This window comes from Physeter macrocephalus, chromosome 14 (genome assembly GCF_002837175.3).
Source record: "Physeter macrocephalus isolate SW-GA chromosome 14, ASM283717v5, whole genome shotgun sequence".
NCBI lineage: Eukaryota > Metazoa > Chordata > Mammalia > Artiodactyla > Physeteridae > Physeter > Physeter macrocephalus.
This window is the reverse complement of record NC_041227.1, coordinates 32,503,863-32,512,933: the sequence shown is the minus strand read 5'-3', so window position 1 is coordinate 32,512,933 and position 9,071 is coordinate 32,503,863.

Sequence of the window (9,071 nt, the reverse complement as noted above, 5' to 3'; positions counted from 1 at the left end):
AGTAAGGTAAAATGCAATTGCTGTCTTCTGCTTTATAATTATCACACACCAGTCTGGGTTTCCTGATCCCTCTTAGGACTGGAATCCCTTCATTACCATCAACAAGCATTTACAGGTCACCTCCCAGGATAGGTTATTTCCACAGATGGCTAATTTGGTCCATTTGCATTGACTCGTGGTAATTTCCTCTCTAGGGGGTGAGATTTTTCTGACAATATTAATTTCTTTTAAAAAGCAGTAGTAGTGGGGGAAGATGGAGGAGGGAGCAAGAAGAGGATCCTTATGTAACTTCCAATGTTCTAAATTTATCACAGTCCCATCAGAACTCCCAGCGAATTCAGTGAAAGTGATTTTATCCAAATTTCTTGATAAATTTAACCTGATTAAGACAATTCACATTTAAGTGTGAAATGATCAATAACCAGCCCGTCTAAGCTTGATGTTCATTTTAAAAGAGATTATTAACCAGAAGGAATCTCAAACTGAGTCAATTTGGAGTATTAAGTGGAAGGAAAGAACTTAAAGCAGCTTAACAGGAAGATGTTTGATCAATTAATATTGACCACTTCCAAAAATAAAATCATTATTCACCCTATGACAAGATAAGAATAACTCTGGGCAAGTCTGAAACAATAACCTCCTGGGTTTCTTTGTTTGTTTTGTGGTCAGGGCTTGCTGGATCTCAGTTCCCCAACCAGGGATGGAACCTGGGCACCCTGCAGTGGAAGCACAGAGTCCTAACCACTGGACCACCAGGGAATTCCCTAACCTCCTGGTTCTAATTGCTGTGAAATGGTTGACTGGGTCATACCTATCCTGGGCTCAGTTTGTACATCCCTGAAGTGAGGGGCTCCAATTGAATAGGGATAAAAGTAAGCCATGAAATATTAGAACACTCTTTTATTATTCCTTTTCAAATATGACAATTAAAAAAGGAAGAAAAAAAAGGAAAGAAAAGAAAAGAAATCTAGATGAAAAAAAGTCTGCAAGTAACACACGCTCATCGTGTGAAAATGAACATCCTAAATCCAACTAAAGCAAACCAGAATGACACAACATTCAATTGTACAGTGTCATAAGGTGATAATGGAAGTTCCCCTCTGTACCTTCAGGATCCTCACTCCCATTCATTTTTCAGAGATAATTAGTGTTAATTTCTTGTATATCTTTCCAAAAATGTACTTAAGGCATTGCATTAGTTAAGGTTCTTATGGCTTCAGGCCACAAAAATAAATTCCAGTTGACTTAAGCCACAAAAAATAATTTACTGGAAGGATGCTGGGATATTTTGCGGAACTGAAGCAGGATTAAACCCCTAAATCTTTGGAAAGTGTAGACTAAAGGAAGGTTACGAGACGTCCCAGCACCATATGTCAGAGGATTGCTGTTAATGTGACTTGGCTACAAAGATTCTCAGCCTCTGATACTTCTGTTTTAAATTTCAAATATGATTGGTCAAACTATATTAAGCAAGTGAGCTGTAATGTGGCTGGGTGTGTGGGGGCAGAGGAGTTAGGAAACGGGCAAATCTCAAAGTGTAGGTAGCTGGGGAAGTTTTCTGGACAAGTTAAACAGTAATTTGCAAGATCACTACCATGAAGAATCTCCTGAACATAAGTTTGTTTACATTTACTCACATATAAATCACACACTCACACTGTATATATTTGATTCTAAGACACATATCTTTCACATTTTAATTAGCTATGAAGTCAGAGGTGTATAATTGATACTACTTAACATTAGAGGGTAGTTTTATATAGGGCATTTTTTTCTTTCTCTGTGGAATATAAAATAGTGAAATCTTTCCACTTTAGCATTTTAGTAACTTCTACGCAAGTGGAAAAAATACTGTTTGTTCCTGAGCCAGGTGTCACTTATAAGTATATTGGAATTGCATAGCTGTCACTATTTTTAGGAATCCCTACATTTAAAACCAGTGCCTAAAATTACCATCATAGAAAAGCCTTTTGGCCATTACAATTAAATTAAACTTTATATAAACACTATAGAGCTTATTTTAGGAGCAAAGTTCAAAGCTAAGTACTGTGAGCTAAAATAAAATGTGACTGTATTTTAGCTCTCAAGATAATTACAAATTGACGCCTTGATTTTGAAATTCTAGCCTCCAGAACTGTGAGAGAATAAATTTCTGTTCTTTTAAGACATCATGTTTATGATAACTTGTTATAGCAGCCCTAGGGAACCTAAAATAGCCTGAGAGAGATCGTACAGTGTTTAAAAAGTACAAAGCATAATGAGGTATATTGGATCTTTTTTGAGATCTGGTTTTTGTGGCAGAAGACACATTATGAGTCTGAAGCTGTGGATCTTTAGTAATTTAATTCACCAAATACAGTCTGAGTTTCTGTTTAATTTATAGCTGGTGTGACCTCTCCTTCTGGATAAAAGGGAATAATTGTATTTGCCTGTTTACTGAAATAACAACAACAAGAATAAGACCAAAAATATGGAAAGATGAGTTTTTAAGACATTAGTCATCAGGCAATGCAGGACAGTGATACCTGAGAGACAGAAAACAAGTGTGGTGAGTACTGTGATTGTCCCAAGTTTACTGCCTTGAAAGAGGCATGGAAGGAGAACCCAGGAAAATCTTGGTAGGTAATCTGACTAGGGGAGACAGAGCAGAAACTCAAGGTATTAAAGGGGCATAGTACTGGAGGGGAAAGGAATATATATGCATGAGAAACACACACACTGATACATTTAGCTCTAGTGCATTAATTTTCATCAAATGTTCTATAGTCTGCTTCAATGTACAACTGGTCACAGTAATTCATCAACGTTTAGGACTTCTATCTGGAAGAGGCTTTGGCATGCATTATATGTGCTTCATCTGATATCTACTTAAGAGCACACATAAGCCATCACGTAATGGATAAGAACCATTCTGCTAAGTATTGTTCAGTCTCTCACATGCGTGCTGAACAGGACTCTGGCTCCTTCAGTTCTGCCGTCTTAGGAGGGTCTGACCAGTCCTTCTGGCATTTGTGATGGAGGACCAGAGCGTGACAGGAGGACCAGGACCTGAATGCTGAGAGGAGGAGGGAAAGGATTAGCAAAAATCAATCAATCAACTATCATATTAACATGATGAAGCAGTGAACGGGGGGAGAGGGATTGAATGTAAGGAGGTTCAGAGGGGAATACGCTCTTGTTCTTTTGAAGAAAGTGCCTTGGTGGCCTCCATTTAAGTCAGTGGATGAGAGCAGAAAATGAATTCTTTTCTTAAAATATTACTGGAGACTGTCTTCTTCAAGGAATTTTACAAAGTGCAAATAAAGAATTTAGGTTATTTGAGAGTTCTTATTTTGCATGAACTGTGTCCATTTGACGATTTTCTTAGTCTGAATTCAGAGAGATAACATAGAATAGTGTATTATAGGACTTCAGAAAACATTGAGTCCTCACAGTTTAATTGGGACTATGTCATAGTTCCCATAATTATGGGACTTTAGAAAATATTTAATTTTGCTTCACGTGACCCATCTTGGAGGCAGAATTATAAGAATCTAGTCTCAGAAGGGTCTCATCTATCTCTTTCTTCTGTAAGTCATACTTCACAACTCTTTGAATGAATGAAGTTTTCTTGAACTATCTTCTATTTCCTTATTTCCAAATTTTCTTAAGTTGTTTGCTGTATGATTGATTGCTTCCACCCCTTTAGATTCCTAAACCAAAGCTGTCAGATAAGGTTTATAATGCTCAAATACTGAACCGTGAGTTCTTTTGTTTGGTGTGTTATTCTAGGGTAGATCTGTCTGCAGGAAGGTTGGCATTAAGATGTTCAGAATGGACACAGGGAAAGACTGAAGGGCACATCTCATTGGAACCAACTGGAAAGGGAAAAATGAACTTACTTGAGCGCATTGGTCATGAGTGTGCCCTCTTCTAGGAAAATTTGGTCCTGAAAGTCATTTTCTACTAGGTATGGAGGTTATTTTCCAAGACCCCTTACACATACAGGTGGGGCAGTATGAACACATTATTTATGTTAATAATTCAATGTTATCTCTCATAACTAATATGCTGCAAATATTGAGCTGACGAGCAGCTGTGTAGCTACTCATATCTGAAATAAACAGAGAGCTAGTGTCTGTGAAAAGAAAGAGCCCAATTCATAACAAAATTGCATATATTTCTAATATAGGAAATATAGCTGCTTTGCAAAGTTCTCTCTAGGACAGTGAGAGATATTATTTTACACACTCAGCATTCACCAGTTTTAACTTTCCAAACAGAACCTATTTCAAATATTTTAGAGATTTTTGTTGTTTTTGTTCTGTTTTGTTTTTGCTTTCCTTAAGTTGGATGGTAGACGACTGCCTTCTGGAGGTCAAAGCTCGTGATTGACAGCTGAGTGTGGATCTCTGGTCTGAGCAATCAGAAGGCATCAGGCAATGGTTCAGACAGGAAGAAACAGGGGAACATCAGGTAGGAACAGGCCAGAGGCCTGGATCTGGGAGTCTTGTCACATGTCAAAAGTAGGGTTTGAGGAGGATGCAGATGAGGTGAATGGAAGCCAGAGAAAGACAAATGATGGTGGGAGGTTTTGAGGGACACAGAGGGAGTTGGGAAAGGGGCACATGGGATGTTGGGACTCTGGGGGTCTGCAGGCAGAAAGCCTGCTAAGCCTCAGTCATAAATTGAAGCAATCAGGCTGATTGAAGGAAAAGCTATAAAGGTGGGAAAAGTTGTTTCCAACATTCTGCCATTACTTTTCAACACACTGAAGCTCTTTTGGCAGGTTGTCTCCACCGAGGTATTCAGACCACTACCCTCCCTTCTTCTGAACTCCAGCACAGAGGGTCACTCACATTATAGTAATCATTGGACAACCTTCTTATTCCAAACTTTTCTTCCCAGTTTTTCAGCTTCCCCCAAATCGGATTCCCTCTGTGCTCATGCCCTTGATCCCTGCTGGAGCTACTTTGACAACAGATTGGAGCCAGCGGCGTCAATGATGACTGATGCTGTCTCCATGTTTCTTCCCTCTCTGATCCCATTCATGCTCTCCCTCACTCAGTAAAGAGGGAATTCCAGTAGAATTAGGCAGGGAAGATGCCTTTCCTTAATTCCTTCAGATTACAACTTATTGCTTTGTCCATGAGGGAGGAACAACCCTGAGAGTGTGAGCTTAGCTGTGGTTTAGGAGAAATAGAAGGAAGGATGGAGATTGCTGGTAGTAGAGTCAATGAGGAGCTTGATGGAGAAGAAAGACCTGTGGGGTCAGGTCAGGGCCTGGTTAGAGTCTCCACAGACCAGCTTGGGGGATAAAAAAATATTCAAAGGGCTTGGTGAGCAACTGAGGTAATTCCATAAGCTATTCTTTTTTTAACCCATAGCTTGAGCTAATGGCTTTCTCCAGGATGCTTTCTCTTTTCTACTACTCTGTGAATGTAGCCCAGCCTTGTGTTCTTCTAATGTTCATTGGTTCTATTACTGAGTCTGGGATGAAAAAGGTTGCTCAGGTGTCAGCCAAGACACTCCCTCTCTTTGGGGGAGAGGGAGTTGCCAGGCCGAATATCCACTTCCTGACAGCTTAAGGAGCTTATGACTCAGATTCAAGCAAAACACTGAGCTGAAGCAAAAAGAGAGGGAAGGAGTCTCAACTCAGAGGAAGGCTCCAGTGCCAACTGTATCATCGAAACATTCAACTCAGGAGAACCCATCACACCAGAAAGCTAGGTGATTGTGTGTTTATTCTTTGCTTTGAACACACACATATGCTCACACAGGTTTCCTTTTTTTCACACTCTCACAGACACATTTCTCTCTGAGCAGGAATTCTGAGGCTATTGTACCTTCCTGTAAAAAAAAAAAAAAAGCTACTTTTGGAAGCTGGAATGATTATTAACCATCTCTCATGTTCCATGATAGCAGAAAAGTCTCCACCAGTTGGTATGATTCAGCTGGTGTTTCCAGGTTTCCCTTCTTGCCGTGTGTCACCCTACTTACCATTCCTCATAGAGGGAGGTGTTGGGGGGGAAGGCTACAGACATTTCTTGGGAATAACACTGAAACACAGATGCATGTGTTTCAAATTCCTCTAGGCCTGGTAGCTTCCTGAATATTCTCTGGTGGCTGTGCAGCTGCCAGTGTTGACTTGTTGGTCATTTGGATGGTGAACTCTACCCTGAGGAAAGGTAGCATATGAATTAGAGGCACCTCCATTCTTCCTTTTCCTTCCTCCTTCCATTACTCATGGACAGGTCCACACCCCTCCCCACCAGTTGTCTCTTTGTGAGTTAGTCATTTCCCTCCAAGGGTCTTACCCCCATGTACTGAAGATAAATGTGTGATCTTTGAAGTTCAAAGTACCAACTATATACTTTCCTGTTAAATATAGTTTATAGTGTGACAACTTCATGTATGATTATATATATATAGCATGTACAACCTTCTTAATATTCAACTTTTATTTATGTTACTATCTTTCAAGGAACCCTGAAAACTCTCATAGTCAACTCCATAGGACCAGATGTCTTAATGCCTTTTGGAAATCTTCCTGATCTGGATCCAGCTTCAGTTTCTAGTCTCATCTTACCTGGCATTACTATTTCTCTTTAACCTGGCTAGACTCGTGGACTTAATTCCCCAACCCAATTTAATCACTCCACTCTTTGAAATTCCCTCTCCTAACCTCTGTCTAATCTCAACCATTCTTAAAACTCAGACCCACGTCCATCCATTATCTTTATTGGAGGAGAAGGAAGAGGATAAGAATAAGGAGGACAGAGAGAAAGAATCCATGCAGTAAAGTCTGAGGGGAAAGAAGCCTGGTTGTGGTGGGCAGTGTTCCTTGGGAAAGTCTGTCGTTAGCCTAAGGAATGCATTATATGTGTCCCTCCACTCCCGCCAATGTTTTAAGAAGCTCAGAAAATGGGATTTATCAATACAGCAGGAGTTTTCAATCTCAGTCAGAAAAACATATTACCTTCATTCTGGGACCAAATTTTTCATGTCTAACAGTGACAGATATGTGGGAAGAAGTCAAAAGGTAGTTTAGTGGGCATGGTTATGGTGAAAGAGGAAGTAGTTGGAAGAACTAAATACTTGTTACAACTTAGCCTGAGAGTTATATCTCTTCTATTCTTGAGGACCTCTCTTTTTTTTCTTTTAAGTAAGGCAAACACTACTAATTTTATAGTATACTCTTTTTATTGAAGTATATTTGATTTGCAATGTTGTGTTAGTTTCAGATGTACAGGAAAATGATTCAGTTATATATCTCTATATATGTGTATATCTCTTCTTTTTCAGATTCTTTTTGATTATAGGTTATTATAAGATATTGTATATAGTTCTCTATGCTATACAGTAGGTCCTTGTTGTTTCTCTTGAAAACCTCTTAAAGAGTGCTTGTAGATCTGAATTGTCCTAGAGACAGGTTCTCAAGGTTATATCTTTGAACTTCTAAGGCTGACCCATGCTGTTCAGACACATTTCTTTTTCAAGTATGCTAACACTGTCCATCTGGTTACTATCTAGATGGAGGGCTCTTCTACCTCTTTAAGAGGACTCTGCCTATCTCTGTTTTGACTGTTACTTGAGGGTTTCACTTTAATTATATTCCCAGGTACAGGGAAGACCACCACCCACTTGCCCCATAGTTGGTTCTCAATAAGGCTCCAATACTAATCAGCTTTACTTAGCACTTTGTCTCTAGTGGCTTTTCAGTGAATATTTGTTGGCTTATTATCAGTCTGCTACTTTTGTAGGCTATAGTATATTCCTTTGTCTGGGATGGGTAGCCAGGTGCTTAAATAGTGATTTAGATTTAGTGGCTGAAATTTTCCGAGAAGCTTCAGTGTTTAGGTCAACTTCTTGTTTCACTTATAAAATAGAATTAGACTAATAATTTATATTGTTATTGATGAACGGCACTTCAGAGATATCTTAATAAACCACTTTTTGTTTTATAGATAAACAAAGTAATGCTCAGTTAGATTGACTGTCTTATTCAAACAACTGGTCAGTGATGAAGCAGGACAGGAATGCACATCTTCTCAATTCTAAACAAATGGAAATGATGCGATTGCAGAGTAGTTTAATTATGGAGTCTAATCGAGGACATAGTTACTTGGTCTTTATATTTCACTGTGGTCTCACAGGAGCTGACAGAACAACAGTCACCAGAGTTAGGCAATTTTATTATTGCTGCCAAATATGTATGTCCGAAGTTCTTTATGTTCATTATGAAAGTTAGTAATGAAATAAACATTTCTATGGTTACCATGGAGTTAGACTAAGATTTCAACAAATGCTATTTGAAGGGATTGATCCAGCCACTTCAGGTGTAATTTCCAAAGTAAAGATTGTTGTGAGGATGACTCCTCCACAGGAGTCAGCTATTGTGAATTTTGGGCTTCCAAGTTGCAATGTCATCTCGTGCATTTATTCTTTCTGGCCTAGGCAGAGTTCAGAAATATTGTATAATTAGACTGGTTGATACCATGGATGCAAGTAAACATTCTTTTTTACTTCCAGAATGATATAATATACACCAAACTACTTTTATAGCTATTTGGGAGTAAATTTTCTCTTTGTGCCCAAATGTGAATCAATTAAAGAAATATTCATTGGAAAGAGGTTGGAGTAAGGCTAAAATAATACTTTCAATAACAGTAGAATTCATTTGATACTGAGTCATACTTAGTTAGTACCCTTTATACAGTTAAAATAATTTTGTGATAAAAGTAAGATTTTTAAAAACTGAGCTTGATTGTAGTGAGTAGCCAGGATTACAAAGACACATTCTTTGTCCTTTGAGTTGTTTTCAATATTTTATTCTTTCTTTTTACAGTGGACATTTTCTCTATAATTATTAAAGACAAAAGGGAGGCCCGCGTTTCCGCAGAGCTGGAACTCCCGGGTCAGGGTCTCTTCCCTCAGCCGTCACAGAACTGCCCCGGAGCCCGAGGGGAGGGCAGCCTCACTGGGGCTGTTGGCTCTGGAGGGGCCCCGGCAGAAGAAGCAGCGACAGTCCTGGGGACCGCGGGCCGGAATCATCATACTTGGGAGTTGAGGAAGATGGCGGAAGAGTAAGA